General features: G+C 41.4%; 1 protein-coding gene and 1 long non-coding RNA gene across 3 annotated transcripts in view; one reads left to right on the top strand and one right to left on the bottom strand.

Annotated features, from left to right (window-relative positions):
• Positions 1–17,797, bottom strand: part of TPK1 (thiamin pyrophosphokinase 1) — a 272,025-nt gene that overhangs the window by 6,238 nt on the left and 247,990 nt on the right. The gene's annotated exons all lie outside the window — the stretch shown is intronic.
• Positions 8,041–15,891, top strand: LOC121028165 (uncharacterized). Its single transcript, XR_005789102.1, has 2 exons — positions 8,041–10,925; positions 15,321–15,891. It is a non-coding gene; the product is annotated as an uncharacterized LOC121028165 (long non-coding RNA).

Below are 17,797 nucleotides of genomic sequence, written 5' to 3'. Positions count from 1 at the left end.
TGCTTTTTCTGCATCTACTCAGATGATTATATGATTGCTTTTCTTTCATTCTATTAATGTGATGTATCATGTTTGTTGATTTGTGTATGTTGAACCATCCTTGCATCCCAGAGGTAAATCTCCCATGATTACAGTGAATAATCCTCCTAATATGCTGCTGAGTTTAATTTGCTAGTCATTTCATTGAAAATTTTTGCTTCTTGTTTTTAAATTTAATTTATTTTTGAGGAAGAGCCAGCGAGCAGTGGAGGGGCAGAAAGAGAGAGGGAAACACAGAATCTGAAGTAGGCCCCAGGCTCTGAGCTGTCAGCACAGAGCCCAATGCGGGGCTCAAACTTACAAGCCATGAGATCATGACCTGAGCTAAAGTCAGATGCTCAATGGACTGAGCCACCCAGGTGCCCCTGGAAAACTCTGCATCTGTATTAGGGGTATTAGCCTGTAGTTTTCTTGTAGTGTCCTTATCTGGCTTTGGTATCAGGGTAATACTGGCCTCACAAAAGGAATTTGGGGGTGTTTCCACACTTTGAGTTTTTGGAAGAGTTTGAAAAGGATTGGCACTAATTCTTCTTTAAACGTTTGTCAAAATGTACCAGTGAAGCCATCTGGTCCTGGGTTTTTCTTCACAGGGAGCTTTTTTATTATCGATTCAAGCTCCTTCCTAGTAATTCATCTGTTCAGATCTTCTATTTCTTCCTGACTCAGTCTTGGTAGGTGTATGTTTCTAAGAATTTTTCATTTCTTCTCCAATCTGTGCAGTTTGTCGGTGGAATTTTCATAGTACCTTCATATGATGTTTCGTATTTGGTGGTTTGGGTTGTCATCTTTTTCATTTATAAATGTTGATTTGAGGGGCGCCTGGGTGGCGCAGTCGGTTAAGCGTCCGACTTCAGCCAGGTCACGATCTCGCGGTCCGTGAGTTCGAGCCCCGCGTCGGGCTCTGGGCTGATGGCTCAGAGCCTGGAGCCTGTTTCCGATTCTGTGTCTCCCTCTCTCTCTGCCCCTCCTCCGTTCATGCTCTGTCTCTCTCTGTCCCAAAAAAATAAATAAACGTAAAAAAAATATATATATAAATGTTGATTTGAGTCCTCTCTTTTATGTTTATCTTTTCATAGAACCTACTCTTAGTTTTTACAGTTTTCCTGTTCTCCATTTCACTTCCCAATCTTTGTTTTCATTTGAATCTTGGTTTCCTTCCTGTGCAAGCTTTGAGCTTAGATCTTCTTTTTCTAGTTCCATAGGTATAAAGTTAGGCTGTTTATTTGAAATCTATTTTCTTGATGTATGCATTATAACTATGAACTCTCCTCTTAGAACTGCTTTTGTTGTATCCCGTAAGTTTTGGTATGCTGTGTTTCAAGATACTTTTTCTTTTAAAATTCTTTTTTGATCCATTGGTTGTTCAGGAGAGTGCGATTCAATTTCCATGTATTCATGAATTTTCCGGTTTTCCTCTTGTTATTGATCTTTAGTTTCATACTGTCATGGGCAGAGAGGACAGCTGGCATGATTTTAATTTTCTTGAATTTGCTAAGACTTGTTCTGTGGCCTAACATAGGATCCTCAAGTTCCATGTCCTGGCTGTGTTCCCCGCCAAAGTGCAACTGTATGATGGACGCCACAGTTGACTGGATTTGGGGGTCAGGCTTCCTAGACAGTCAGGACTACTACTATCCTCAGAAATAGGCATGGTTGTGAACTAGATTCCCTGCTTGGGCAGTGCGGAAGCACGGGGCCTACAGGCAACATGGCTTGTTGTTTGGGGACCCAAATCAGGCAGGACTGTGTACCATCTCTGGCCAGGTGGGGTCACTCGCTTTGTTCTACAGACGGGGAGAGCCACTGGCTGTGTTCTCTGCTCGCGGGCCGCTTACAAGCAGGGCTGTAGGACGGGCTACCTGACTTCCGTGTGCCCTGGTTAGGTTCCCTGGCTGGGTGGGCGGAAGGCCGTACTCGGCAGTGGTCACTGCTACACATTATTTCCCTGCTCAGGTGGGGTTGCCGTAGAGGCCCCGAGGCTGGCAAGGCTCTTTTTCTGGAGACCAAACAGGCGGTGGCTTGGCTCGGCAAATGGTCAAGGCTGCTGGCTAGGCTCTTCAGTCCAGTGCTCCTGTAATTGGGATTGAAGGAGATATGTTTGGGTTTCCTGGTGAACCTGGGCTGGAGGCTGTATTGAACAGTGAGCGGGACTATAAATTAGTTTCCCTAGTCGGTTGGGGCCATAGGTCAGGCCCTAGGGCATGCAAGGCTCTTGTCTGGGGGTCCAATCAGGTGGAACTTTGCACCAAGCTCTCTGGCCAAACACGGTAACCGTTCTGGCTCTGCAGATAGGCAACACTGCTGGCCAGGTTTTCCACCTGAGTCCCACTGGGCTAAACAGCTTCCCAGGGTCTCGGGCCAGGCTTCCTGGGATGGGAACTATACTCAGCAGCAGGTAGCCCTGTGAATTAGCTGTCCGGCCCAAGCAGTGCAAACGAACGGACTCCACGGCTGGCGTGGCTCATTATTTGTGGTCCCAAATCGGGCAGATCTGTGCCCCACCAAGTTCCTTGGTCCGACTGGGCCACAGTCTTGGCTCTGCAGGTAAGCAAATGCACTGGCTGAGATTTCTGTTTGGATGCCACTGTGAGTGGAGACTTCGTCTTCTAAGATCCAGATGTGGCTGCTATAAACCCCACTTCCCTTTTTTAATCACAATCTGATTCTCATGGTCAAGCTGCACAATCCCCCTTTGAGGTGATCCCCGAGTCTGGGTCCCCTTCAGGTGAGCCCTGGTGTTAGGGGAGCTGGATGTCCATCTCGGGCTGTCTCTCCCGCGGGAGAAACTGGAGGCTCCACTTGGTGCAGCGTTGTGCTGCCCGGGGTGGGGGAGGAGGTGTACGGCCAGAGTGCAGCCGCTCCTCTCCTCTTCTAGGGCAGTCTCCCTCGGTCTTTGTGTTTTAGGCTCACGCCCATGCTCTGGGGTCTTCACAATGGTGTCTCATCTGTGGATAACTGTTACTTGGTTTCTTGGGAAGCGGACTGAAGATGGGAATGACCTAGGTTGCCATCGTGATGCCATCATTCCCTCAAAAATTACTTGTTCATACCTATCCCAGAGAACTTGCCCAAAACTTTGGCTGGCTTAACAGATTCGATTCAACATTCAGACAATTTAGATGCAGTTTATTTTTCCCCCTCTTTGTTTGCAGAAAGTAAACCATGGTTCTAAGATAACCAGTCATTCCGCTCAAGTCCTGCTTTAATCAGAGACCAGAATAAAAGTTACAGCTATGTATGAAATTATAGGCAACCATATCATATGGATAAACATAAGCTAAAGTTGCTTGCTCTGTCTAAATGTGAAAGTTGAGTCTCGTCTGTTTGCTTCAAAGCCACTGTCATCCATTGTTTTAAGGGCAGTTGGGGTCTAATGACAACAATGTAGTTCCTGTTCCAATGACATTCAATACCGGATATATTAGGGACCACAGAGGCACAGCCTAACTTTTGGGTTTTCATATGCTAGAGACACAGAAGTACTTAAAAATAAGAGAAACATTAACGCTGATTTTACAGTTTTCATCCATGACCTCGAACGGTTTTCCTTCCCAAAGGTAAGGATGGAAGTGAGGCACTTAGTATTCTGTTTCCTTTCAGTGACATCCCACCAGCTTTCTTCTAAAGCTGCAAAGACTAAAGATTATAAAGCAGAAAGCTGGCACATTGGTAGAATTCAAAGTATTCAATCCGTTTGGTGTCACATGAAGGTAAGAAGGGCCATCCGTCCTGGATTCCTGCCCGCCTTACCTCTGTAAGCTGATGCACGGGGTTGTGGCTCTTTTCAGCGGGCTGACAGTGTGGAGGAGCACTGTGGGAGGACTCTGAGGCATTAAGGCTTTGCAGAGCAAGATGGGGAAGCATTTGCTCCCTCTGCACCTGGGTCATAGGTCTGTTCTGATACTTTCACAGAGGAGGCATCTCTCTGTCAAAAATAGTATAACCCTCATCATGTGAGGTTAAGTCGGATGCGGGTTCAAACCCTGGCTCTATCTATGAACTCAGTTTTCTCATATAAGTGTTAAAGAAACCTTAAACGTCTTTACTTTCTTCTGTCAGTGAAGTAGGTCAAGGTTTTCTTTCCCCACCTTAGTAGTCTTTTTAAAAGAGAGAGAGAGAGAGAGAGAGAGACTGCCATGATTTGAACTATTAGCAAATGCCTTGATTCAAGTGATTAGTTTATAGTCAGCAGAGAGGTACAATGAGATAAGCTTGGCCAGACTAGTAAGTCATTTGTTTTATAGGTATTTACTAAGGCTATGTATACTCTTTGCTGGACACTAGAGATAGAAAGATGTATATACAACGAAGCCCAACGGACTGGACAGAAGCATGGGGCAGGCGCTGATGAGTTGGCCAGGATGGGTTGTATATTCGAGTAGGAAGTGAATCCTTGGGTGAGGAGGGTGCCACATACATTCTCCCCAGAGGCCTGACCTCTGTCCTGGCTTCCTAGGAATCTGTGCGTTGACATGGGTTATTTTGTAAAAATACATCAGTAAAATTCTAAAAAGGCAATGCAAACATTTCTCAAATTGATGGAAGAGAGGGGAGTGAATGAGCTTTGCCCAGGAGATGCTATGCAAAGAGGTGGTATTTGAGATGGAGTAATTCTCATTCATTCCACACACTGCCTGGGCACTTACAGCACAGCACGTGCTTGAGGTACAGCAGGTTTTTATCTGCAATTTACACATGAGGAAAGTGAAGTTCAGGGAGGTTAAATCTACAGGCTATGACGATAATAAAAGTTGTTAGACACATGTTACCAAGGGAGGGTAAGGCAACGCTTTGAAGAGCTTTACAACAAGAATCGAGGCTGGTCTGTTTTCCCTAAAGTATGGAACTGGCAGCAGCCTGATGGACAGTCAGTGGGCGATGCCGCGGAAATGCAGAAACCGTCCAAAGCCTTAAATGAATACCTTCTATGCCACACAGACAAATGCTTAATGAAGCCATTATGATGGATCTCAAGACTCCCCACCATCCCGGAACATTAGGTTAAACTCGAGGAGTGCAGTTAGACGCACTGGACATATCACTATTTCAGACATAATGGAACTGCCGTATGCTCTACATTCATCATTTACTCTCTGAAGATGCTTGGGCTATTTGGAGAAACACTGTATATTAAGAAAACATGACAGGTTTCATTAGCAGGAAAAAGCCAACTCTACTGCCTCTGAAATCCTTTCACTACGATTGGTCTTTACCATTGTAATTATTTGAACTATAGATTTAAAAAAGGTTTTTACAGATATATATGATAGTCAAACTTTGTTTTAAACACTACTAACTTACTCTTTCATAATAATAATCCTTCCCAGGGGCGCCTGGGTGGCTCGGTCGGTTACGTGTCCGACTTCGGCTCAGGTCACAATTTCACGGTTCATGGGTTCGAGCCCTGCGACGGGCTCTGTGCCGAGAGCTCAGAGCCTGGAGCCTGCTTCGGATTGTGTCTCCCTCTCGCTGTGCCCCTCCCCTGCTCGCGTGCTGTTTCCCTCTCTCTTAAAAATAAACATTTAAAAAAATTAAAAATCCTTCCCAGAGTTGCTGTTTTAAAGTGGTTTCCTGTCAAATAGGCTTTATAGTTATGGTGGTTCTTAAAAATTGTCAAAAATTAAATATCAGTATAGTCTTTTCACTTTCTTGAAGGTAGAATCTCAAACTAGTCCTAGTGTAGAGCTGTAGAGTACATGCCTTTCATGTATATTTATTGGAATCTTAAAAAACAACAAGTTTGAGACCATCTGTCACAGAAATAGATCCAATTATCTTTCTCACACTGTTGAATGGAAATATGTGATCCACACATCTTTTTAAGGAGTAAAAATAGGTAAAATGTTTATACACACACACACATTATTTTTGTTGAGATGTAATTGACATATTGAACCATTATGTAGTATGAAACTAATATGGTATATATGTATCTTTTGAGAAATCACCACGATATGTCAATATGCTATCCGTCACCACAGTTAAAATTTTTGTTTATGTGGTGAGAACTTTTAAGATATATTCTCTTAGCAACTTCCAAACAATACAGTATTATTAACTATACTTACTATGCTGTATATTACATCCTGATGACTTATTTTATAACTATGGAAGATTGTACCTTTTGATTACCTTCACCCATTTCTTCCACTTCTAACCTCTAGCCTCTGCCAACCATGAATCTGTTTTCTGTATTGAGGAGTTGGTTTTGTTTTGAAGATTCCACATATAAAGAATATTTGTCTTTCTCTGACTTATTTTCACTTAGCATAATGGCCTCAAGATCCATCCATGTTGTTGCAAATGGCAGGATTTCTTTATTTTTGTGGCTGAATAATATTCCATTTTGTGTGTTTGTGTGTGTGTGTACCCCCCCCCCCCGCTTTTCTTTATGCATTCATCCATTGATGGACACTTTTCAACTCAGTGTTTTTGTTTCCTTTGGATAAAACCCAGAAGTAGCATTGCTGCATCATATGGTAGTTCTATCTTTAACTTTTGTAGAACCTCTATAGTGTTTTCCATAGTGGCTGCACCAATTTACATTCCCACCAACAGTGTAGAAGGGTTCCCTTTTCTCCACATCCTTGCCAACACTTGTTATTTCTTGTCTTTTTGATAATAGACATTCTAACAGGTGAGGGGAGATATCTCACTGTGGTTTTGATTTGCGTTTTCCTAACTATTAGTGAGGTTGGACACCTTCTAATGTACCTGCTGACCACTTGACTATCTTCTTTGAAAATAGTTAATCAATTTTTTTTTGCTATTCAACTTTATATATTTTGGATATACCTTATCCAGTATAGGATTTTCTCCTGCAGTATAGGCTGCCTTTTTATTTTGTTGATGGTTTACTTTGCAGAAGAATTTTAATTTGATGTCCCACTTGCTTATTTTTGTTTTAGTGCCTACCTTTGCTTTTGGTGTCAAATCAAAAAGAATCATTGCCAAGACTGATGGCAAGTTACTTACCATCTGTTTTCTTCTACTAATTTTATGGTTACAGGTCTTATGTATAAGTCTTTAATCCAGTTTGAGTTTTTTGGTGAATGATGCATGATAGAGGTCCAGTTTCTTTCTTTTGCATGTAGCTGTCCACTTTTCCCATCATCATTTGTTGAAGAGAATGTCCTTTTCCCATTGTATATTCTTGGCTCCTCTGTTGTAATTTCATTGACTATATATGCATAAGTTCCTTTCTGGGCTCTCTAAATGGTTCCACTGACCTGTGTCGGTTTTTATGCCAGTAACATACTGTTTGATTATTGTGGCTCTGTAATAGGATGCCTCCAGGTGTGTTCTTTCTCAAGATGGCTTTGGCTCTTCAAAGTCTGCTGCAGTTTCAAGTTTTAGGATTGTTCTTTTGTGAAAAATGTCATTGGAATTTTGACAGAGATTGCACTGACCTGTAATATAGACATTTTAACACCATTCTTCCAGTCCATGAGCATGGTATATTTTTCCATTGGTGTATTTTTTACTTTCTTTCATCAAAGTATTAGAGTTTTCAGTGTACAGGTCTTTTACCTTCTTGGTTAAGTTTATCACTAGGTATACTTTCTGATGTAACTGTAAATGGGATTATTTTCTTAATTTCTCTTTCTGATAGTTCTCTATTAGTGTATAGAAATCCAACATTTTTGTATATTCACTTTGTATCCTGCCACTTTACTAAATTCCTTTATTAGCTGTAACAGTTTTTTTGAAATAGTCTTTAGGGTTTTCTCTGTATCATCTGTCGGGTCATGTCACCTGCAAATAGTGACGGCTTTCCTTCTTAGCAATTAAAAACACTTTTTTAACATCTATTCATTTTTGAGAGAGAAAATGCATGAGCATGGGAGGGGCAGAGAGAGAGGGAGACACAGAATCCAATGCAGGCTCTGGGCTCTGAGCTGCCTGCACAGAGCCCGACGAGGGGCTCGAACACACGAACTGCAAGATCATGACCTGAGCCAAAGCTGGACACTTAACTGACGGAGCCACCCAGGCGCCCCTCTTCCTTACCAATTTAGATGCTTTTAATTTCTTGTTCCAGCCTAATTGCCCTGGTTAAGACTTCTAAAGCTATGTTGAATAAAAGTGGTGAGAGTGGCCCACTTTCTGTACATGTAATATATCTAAAATGTCTATTGACCTAAGTCTTTGAAATCCAGTGTGTATTTATAGCATATCCCAGTTTGCACAAATCCAGTTTTAAGTGTTTAACAGCCACATGTGGCTAGTGACTACCATACTGTTTGAACAGCAGAGATCAAGGTTCTTGAAGGAGAAACCATACTAATCAGTTATCTGTTTCTCCCGGGAACTTTACCTTTGGACGGATTCATTTGCAGATATGTATTCAGACAGTCTCATGTTATAAAGGGACTATTAAATTCAAATGAGCAGATCAAGTCATTTCAAATTATTTCAGCTACAGCAGGAATAGATCAACAAGGACCTGGTCATTTGCCATATGCTCAGCAATAAGAAAAGGACGGAGTCCTCTGCCATCCAAGTTGAGGGCTGAGAAAGATTTAGCAAAACTAGACAAGAAAACCAAAAGCGCAAAACCTAAACAAACGTACGTTAAAATTACCGATAGAATTCGTCCTGGGTTTTATAAGGAACTCAGTAAGCAGACTCCTGCCAGAACATGTAGCAGGTGGTCTGCTAACTATACTCCTTCCTCCCAGTCATTACCTCTCCCCTCATCCAACCCTGCCATTCCCATCTGAAAGAAAACTGAGGGAACCTAATCGCCCACAACCTCACTGCCCCCACCCCAGACACCTTGGCCTGGCATTTAAGGCCTTTCCTCAAATGGCTACTTTCTCCCACAGAACCTCCTTGCTGTTCCCTTAATAGATGAGGAACTTCCTACTCCTGTGAGAAATTCCGATGTTTCCCCTCCTTCTGGAACATATCCCATATCCTTCAGGTCTCAGGTCAAATGTCAGCTTCTAGCCTGTACAAGCTCTGATTCTCTACCCACTACAGCCCAAATTAATAATAAACACATACAAAGAAAGAAAGGCAAATGTTAAAGAAGAATGTTAGCAGTTATAAATCTGGATGGAAGGTATAAAGATTTTGCTGTACTATTCAATTTTTCTGTAGGTTTGAGGTTTTTTAATATTAAAATTCAGTAATAACATTTGGGAGGAAAGTTAGGAAAAAAGACTAAGAACTCGTGAAGGAAAGTGCCTTCTCCTTGTTCACCTTTACTTCCTCAAAAGCTGAAGTAATGCTGTTAGGAGAATCAAATCAGTAAATGCTCGCTGATTTGAAATGTGTTAAAATAAATCTGAAGTGAAGAAAACGCGTGCTGAATTTAGGAAGCAGGCGTCTGGCCTGTGGTTTGTGCGTTAATGGCAGCACAGAAGGGCCCGTACAGGGGACGCTGGGCGTAGTGTGGAATATGGGAAGGGGTCCGTCCTTTGTCAGCCTGCTGAAGTTCACCAAGGACAGCCTTTACCTACACTCACTGATGCAGGAGGATGGAAAATTAACCCAGATTATGCCTCGTGTGCCTGGAAAAATGATAAGAGCAGACATCTTCCTTGTTACCCGGGCCTCCGATAACAAGCCCTCCTCTGTGCTTTCTTTTGGGAAGTTATCTCTGAAGCCCTCATGGGCTGAGGCCTCCTCCCAAGGTGAGCGCTGTCCCCTCTCTATCCTGCCGGCTGCTCCCCGAGTGAACTCCCGTGTCTGAGGAAGGGCTATTGTAATTCCACTCGAAAGTGGCTGCGTTCGTCTTCATCTCTCGGAAGTCACGTTTCCCTTGCCCTTGGGTTGAAGGCTTCTGATGTTCAATTACTCTTCCATCTCCACACTGCCTGTGTCTCCACTCAGCCTGCTGTCCCAAAAACAATTAGACCGAGAAAATGCTGCAGCTTGGAGGAACCAAGGCTAATGAGGCCAGTGAGAAAAGGTTTCCCAAGCACTTTCAAATGTTGAGGCTTTTCTAAAATATGTTATTTTTTTTTTCTTTGTTAAAAAGAATTCTCTAATGTGTTAGATCACTAGCATGTTCTACTCACAGGGTCAGTGCTGCAGTTAAAGAGCCAATCAGACAGAACTGCTTTATGACAAAAAAAGGACAGTCCAAACCCACAAAATGTGGCCTATTTAAAAATGAATGGTCTGTGTAGAAATGGCCCAAGATTTTCAGTGTGGAAAGTCCAGATCAGGTGTTTTACTTAAAAAATTTTTTTTTGTTTATTTATTTTGAGAGAGAGACAGAGAGAGAATCCCAAGCAGAGCCCGCTGCGTGCTTCGAACTCATGAACCGTGAGACCATGACCTGAGCCAAAATCAAGAGTTGGACACTTAACCGACTGAGCCGCCCAGGAGCCCCAGCCAGTGTGTATCAAATGTAAAGGTGAGGGCAAAGAAGGGAATGTGAGTCTGTCCAAGGGCTGCTCTGAGCTGCTTTACTTTGCTCTACTTCCTTCCACTCCTGGGGCCCTGCCTGGCCTGTGGACACTGGCCCGTCTCCCAAACATGCCCATAGGTGTGACAGCGCTGCACGTGGCAAAGCTGACAGTCCCAAAGAGTCCCATCCCAATCTGTGGCTGACTGGTGGGAGGACATTCGGCAAGTTCTTTTCTTCTTCCTGCCTCACTGCCCTCCCTGCAAACAGAGGCGAACTTCCCACTGCAGTATTCCCCCGGCTTTGGCTGACAGTTCTTCTGGTGACCTCAGCATGCAACAATACCTGTCTTCTGTCACCTCTGATACAGCTGTCGTGAACATGAATGAGTTAATGTCTGTGCCGGTCTTTGACTTCTGCATGAAAGCACTGAAAATTTGTTGTATTATTGTCATCGTTTCACCTGCACTGAGGAAGCTCTAAAGTGGCATTTGCTTCTACCCTTCAAATACCAACAGAGATTACTGTAAGTACATCAAACAAATGGAAATGGCATAGAAGAGGGAAGAAAAGAAGATGGGAGGTAGCAGGGTATAATTACTTGATATCAGTCTCAGACCTGCAGGTGGCATCTACTCAGAATAAGCTAAGGAGACATAACCTGTGCTCTTTGAGATTTTACCAAGTCACATCAGATAACCCCAGACAGACAGATCAAAAAAACAAAAGAAAACAAAAAATCCATAAACATTATGCTCAAGAAAAGGCACAGATCTACTGGGAGGAATAAGGGGTCATGAAGGACTATTACTAAACATCTCACTTCTTCCTTATCCCTGGAGGAAGAGACTCAAAGAGTGGCATATGTGGGGTTGGAAAAAAATTGGTGACACCCCTCCCCCCCCAAAAAACCCAGAACTGCTTTGAAGGACATTACTCATTTAATTAAGATTAAGCTAGTCTATAAACCAAGCTTATTCATATTTAAGGCAGAAGATAACCTGTTGTAACAGGATATATGTTCAACTGGTGAAGGTACCTATTAACCTCATCTTTAACCAGATAGGTTTCAACCCACTACAGTGTGTGACAGATGGGTAGGATCTGGATTACAGCTGTCACCTTGAGTGTGGACAGAAGTGGTGAAAGCATGGAAATGGTGAAGGGCAATGACATCAGAGAGTCCAAACCCCAGGGTGGCTGTGGAAATAAAGCTCTGAAAGGGGATGGAGGCCTGGCAAGTCTGCTCTACAGCTGACTAGTGCCACTCTTGGATGCCATGTCAGGCACACGCTTTCTGACTTCATTAAAAATAAATTTCTAATATAAACTTTGGTGAACATGATGTAGTCATTAAAGATGACTGTGCATTCCAGAAAAATTGCTGAACCAAGTAAAAGAAAAATCAACATTTCACACGAGATACACTGATCACAATTGGAAAAATGTTTACACATGTATATTTAAAAAATGAAATAAAAACAATAGAATGACATGCATTTTCATATAAACTAGAAGGAGGAACCATATAAACCATATAGGAAAGACCGCCTCCTTAGATCAAAGAGCAGAACCACTTTGAAGAAGTATTTCCAAATTCTGAACATATTCTGAACATAAGGTATATTAAACATGTTAGGTGACATGAAGTGATACATATATTAGGTAATATGGGGTTAAAAAAAACTATATGTTTACGCATACCGCCACACAAAAACACGCCCATATATGAATTAAAAAAATCTATTTCCACCCCCTAGGCAGAATTATTGATAAGTTTTAGGAGTGAAGTTTACGATTAGAAGTTGATTCTCCATCTATTTAGAGCTGGGAAGGTCTAGTCAGATGCATCAGAGGACTCTGAGTCATTGAGTTTATAGAAGTTCTGGAAGATGGGCCACATAAACCCCTCTGAGATTCTGGCTCTACCTTGGTAAATACACCCAGACCACTGTTCCTCTGAGGAGATGCTGTGAAATGTCCACTTCTCTCAAGATGGCATCCTCCCTGCTGCCCGGGTCCCTGAACTGCCTCCTGACTTCCTCCACTCTAGGTCCTTGTCCACTCTGTCCCTCAGGAGCCCTGCCCCCCCTCCTCACGTCCTCCATGCTTTAGCCCGCTAGGGTTGTCAGTACACCTGGGTCGCAGCTCCTTAAATGATGGCTGATCTTTCTGCCATCTCTCAGCCTGAAACTGTGAGGCTCCCGAAAATGGAATCCCAGTGGTCACAGTGGCTTTTCCCTGCCTTGTTGAAAAATATTTATAGGACAGGAATAGTAGATGGATGTTTACTATCAAGCAGAGTTCAGTAAATTATGTGGCTGTTTTTGAAATAGAATTTCATTTAATGAGAGTCTGACCACTGTCTTTTAGGAAAAAACAGCATTTGATTTAAGTCAAATGTTTTAGGATTAACAGATATGATTTGTTTTATCAATAGTAATAAAACAGTGTCTTAGACTTTGTCCATAAACCTATAAATATATATGCTTGTTCCTACTATATTTCATCATGACCTATTTTCATTTTTAATTTCCCCTTACTGATATACAATGATAATATTTCACATTAGGAATAGCTGGCATCTTACTATATGAATATTCTAATGAGCCTGAAAATATTAGCCATCTTTAAAACCAAGCTACTTTATTTCATAATTAATATATTTTCCCCTGCTTTAGTTACAATAATCAATCCATTTTTCAATATTCATACCATGGATCCCTTCCTGATGACAACCTTTTATGGCTGAACTTTCTTTGCATTAACTATTTGCATGCAAAGTTACATATTATCCAGGCCTCAGATATATAACTTTCTATTTAAAATGCTCAATATCACTTTGGTGTAGAGGCATGCACATTCTGTCTTATACATTAAATGATGTCTTTTTCTCCCAATAAGGTACATGACTTGATCTAACTTCTTTTATCACAGAATTTCTATTCCGAAAGACCTTTGTCTATCTCGTTCAGTGGTTTGACGCAGATAATAGTGAAGCTGCTTCTACTTTAACCAGTTAAGGTACCAACTTCAGAGTTCTGTCCACTAAACTGAGGTGACTTTAGGGAACTGGTGAGGGGCTGTACAGCTTCAGAGAATGTAGACCAAGAACCACTGGTCTGATATCCAGCCCCTTTATTTAAAGGCTGGGAAACCAAATTAAGATATTTTATTGATCTGAAGACGCACAGCACCAGGACCCAGGTCTCCTGATGCCTTCTGTAACAGACTCAAACTATGGAACTTGACATCTTGGAAAAATGTGGCAGTGCCACCTAATTTTTTTTTAGACCTTTGTTATGAAACAGAAGAAAGGGATTCTTGTAGACAGACCAATGTCACGGACTTTAGACCAGCAGCAAAACTGATTCAGAGGTTTCTCATCCCGTATCTTTGAAAGGCCACAAAACATGGGGCACAGACATAAAGTGCTTAACTGAGACACTTTGTACTGTATTTTCTTATTTCAAAAATGCATTGATTCCATTCCTAAAACACTACAGGACAGTGGGGGAAGAGAAAATGACCCGACAAATGTCCTTACTGCTAAGGACATGGTTCAATACTTGACTTTTAGCAAACACATTTTGCTACCTCTGTAGAAAACACATTAGATAAAAAGGTGAAAATTCAGGGGTGCCTGGGTGGCTCAGTTGGTTAAACCTCTGACTTCGGCTCAGGTCATGATCCCACGGTTTGTGAGTTTGAGCCCCACCTCGGGCTCTGTGCTAACGACTCAGAGTCTGGAGCCTGCTTCGGATTCTGTGTCTTCTTCTATGTCCCTCCCCCAACTTGTACTCTGTCTCTCTCTCAAAAATAAATAAATTTAAAAAAAAATTAAAAAGGTGAAAATTCAGCTAATCTACATTCACTTTTAATACGGGAATATTATTTCATGGTATAGGTGAAAGACAAAGTACAGACTTTATAGATCAATTTCCCTAGATTTACAAGTATTGTTGGAGAAAATGAAAAATAAGTTCATTTGTACTTAATTGCTATATTTGCAACTATCAGGAGGAAAAAACTTTTCAAAATATCTGACATTATTCCCCCAACATGTTGACTATACACTGTATACTGAAAAAAATCATTCTTCAAAAACAGTTATACAGTTTGTAGAAGCTAGATTTACATCAAAGCTAGAGGTTAAGTCCTATTTATTTGGCATGATATAGACAGATTTACGACTCTAATCTGTTTGGTAAAACAGTCATTACTGAAATTGAAGTAATTTTAAAAAACGTAAGTCAGGTGTACATGTAGAAATAGCTTGAGAGTATCTCCGATTTGGCCCTTCGTGGTGCTGTGCTGAGCCACTCATTTTGGTACAGTCGGTAGTGGACCAGTAGTTACAATGGTGACTTCTCACTTTTCTACTCCTAATTAAAGACATTTTTTTAAAGAAGCAATCTGGGAGATGTCCCTCCCTTACTCCATATAACATCGCAACCATTTGGAAAATGTGTTTCATCTGGGTTCTTTTGGGTCTCGTTGATGAACACTCACCCAAATGTCTCTGAGGTCTTCCGAGTGTTAGCACATCCCTTGCCGCAGAGGTGATGGACACTGCACACTCAATAGGAGAGTTTTGCCAAGATGTGACTATAGATTGGCTTCTACTTGGGCACTTGAGGCCATCTGATGGATCTAGAGTAACAGCTGCCTCTGATCTTGGCCTTGGGGCAGCTTCACTCGCAAGTAGTGGCCATAAAGCCTCTTGTGCCTCAGTCTAGTAGCGCTGGGGGATCCCATGTATCCCGTTTTGCACTCATGGAGGGATGACACGGCAGTGATGCCCGTCCCCTCCCCTCAGGATCAAAGGGCCATTTCCTACAATGTGTACTGCAGGGCTTTGCCAAGATGTAGGCATGAATCTGACTGACCAAATCTCTCTCTTCTGGCTCTCATTCCATAGAAGTCTTATCCTTCCAAATAAATCCAAGGATACAACCTATCCCATCCCCTGTTTCCCTGTCAAGGGATGAAGAAACCATCGTGGCTGACTGTGTCTTTCTTTCTTCTTTAAGAGAGATGTTTAGACCTGCTGGAGAATAAGGAGGAACATCCTCCAGATCTAAGCATAATTTTAGGCATCTGGTTGCACCTCTGCCTGTGGCACCCTCTTTGCAATTTCAAGTGAGACAGTGACTGGTGTCTTCTTGATTCATGACTTAAATATGCTTCAACATTCTGTACTAAATTGGCCAATTCAGTCGGTCTTTTTCTCCCAATGGTAACTGGATTTTTAAAAAAATTTTTGAAATCAAAAAGGAATAGTTTTTTTTTTTTCTTAATACTTGTTCCAAATGTAAACTGCCTTTTAAAATAGTAGTTAATCCTTTATGGCTCTTATATGCAATGCAAGAATCGTGGTGTGTTTTAGGATTAGTTAATGTGGCTTATGTAAATGATTTTATAGGTCATGAAAAAATACATAAAATCTAAGTAAAAAGGATTCTTTTTTTAATAAAAGACTCATGTATTAATCATATTGAACCTTATTAGATATCTACCAGGCTTAGAGATGTAAGCTCATGACCCTCAAACGCAGAGGTTTAATGCACCACTAAATTAATACACTGGTACACTCTGCAGGCAAAGACATTAAATTTTTAACAGTGCAGTTGACTGCATGTAGTTCAACCTTCAAACACGTTGCTTGTGAAAAACTGCAGAAGACACGCTCTGGTATGTGATGTATGTTACTGGGTGCTCAAATGCTAACATAAAAGGATCTACTTTCTGTTTGGATTTAGCCGAAACCCAGGGTACAAAGGAGTTTACACAGCCTCAGCAACAGTTACAAAGCCATTCAGGAAATACAAAACCAGCAGAGCATGTTCTGGGCTAAGATCCTCCTGTACAGCTAATTTATGACATTTGGAGTTTCAGAGATAGTGGTAATTACAACGGGGAGGAAAAAAAATGCATCATAAAGGCCTGTCTCTTTGTCAAGACTTTAGTAAATTTCTATTGGGTCCAGTGAATTACCATTTTAAGATGCTTAAAAAAATCTGACTCTTTGTATCTCACCCTTGAATTTTTTTTTTTACATTGTACAAAAATTATGAAAAAGCCCCAATTACTGTAAGCTACATGGATATTCATATGCTTTATTACATACAAGAGTACTTCTTAGGGTTAGAGTGGGAAGCTGAATGTATACGGCCTGAAAAAAATTCTTAAAACTGCCACTGTGTTAATCTGTTTTTAAGTATAAAATTACTGTGAAAATCAGACATTAAGGGTGATCTTTTTATGCTTATTAAAAAGAGTCATGAGTTTAAAAAAGGTAAGAAACACTAGAATAAGCATGCATTCAAGAAGATTGTTGGAAGGGGCTGCTGCAATCCATTATTTGTGTGGTAATGGACTGGCTATGCTCCACAGTTTGAGACTCTGTGGCATTAAAACACATACTGGCAAGGCTCCTAGCTGGAGTTGAGGGTTCACTGTATGTGCAAATTCAGAGCCTCTGTGTTATTAGCAAAGAACTTTATTAAAATGAAATTAGGAAAGCTATTTTAAAGTTATGCTTTGGGTTATTCTCAATTCATAGAATACAGTTTGCCAATTCAAGAAACTCCAATAAAAATAAGAGATCCCCAAAGGTACCTCCCTAATTGTTTATACAATTATACAAAAGTATTAATATTAAAAATAATATTTCTGCAGTTTTCTCACTACTCAGAATCTTGTAAGCCCAGGAGAAACTACGTTTGTTTTGCCCTCCATTATACTATATACTTAGCATAGTGCCAAGTACACTGTGGACTTTCTATAAATATTTATTGAATGAATAAATGAATACATGAATAAAACAACCAATTTAAGGACTAAGAATGACTTTGGTACCTAGGAAAAACAATATCTGATCTGAAACCGGGTGTCTGTTCTACAAACATCCACCCAGGCCATGTGCCTCGCTGTCAGATGATTCATCCAGAAAGTCAAGACAGAGACCAACCACACTCCTTTGGTATCGATTCCCCCTGAACTTTCATATCAAGGTTGATCTTTTACAGACTTCAAAAGAGACCCACCCCTTTCTGAGAATGCAGCATTTCCTTAAGTGTTAATTTACTAACTGAAGCATACCCACCCCAGGTTTTCCAGAACTTACTTGATATTGCTTCTAGGCCACCTTACCCTACTCAGGTGTGTGCAGAAGCAGGGGGCGCGGCCCCCCCCCCCCAACGCGCGCCTCAATGGCAAGACCCTTGCTACCCATTCTCTCTCCCTCTCCCTTTGAGATACTATATCAGCAACTTCAGATGATCTTTGATCCATTAAGTACCACACGTCGAAGGATGGAACTCTAAGAAGTATTGTGTTTCTGATCAACTGAGTGTATTGTTAAGCTTTTCATTTTAGCACATTAATGGAGAAGTC

This window comes from Herpailurus yagouaroundi, unplaced genomic scaffold (assembly GCF_014898765.1).
Source record: "Herpailurus yagouaroundi ecotype Mexico unplaced genomic scaffold, PumYag 100, whole genome shotgun sequence".
NCBI classification, from domain to species: domain Eukaryota; kingdom Metazoa; phylum Chordata; class Mammalia; order Carnivora; family Felidae; genus Herpailurus; species Herpailurus yagouaroundi.
This window is presented reverse-complemented; position numbering and strand designations above follow the sequence as displayed.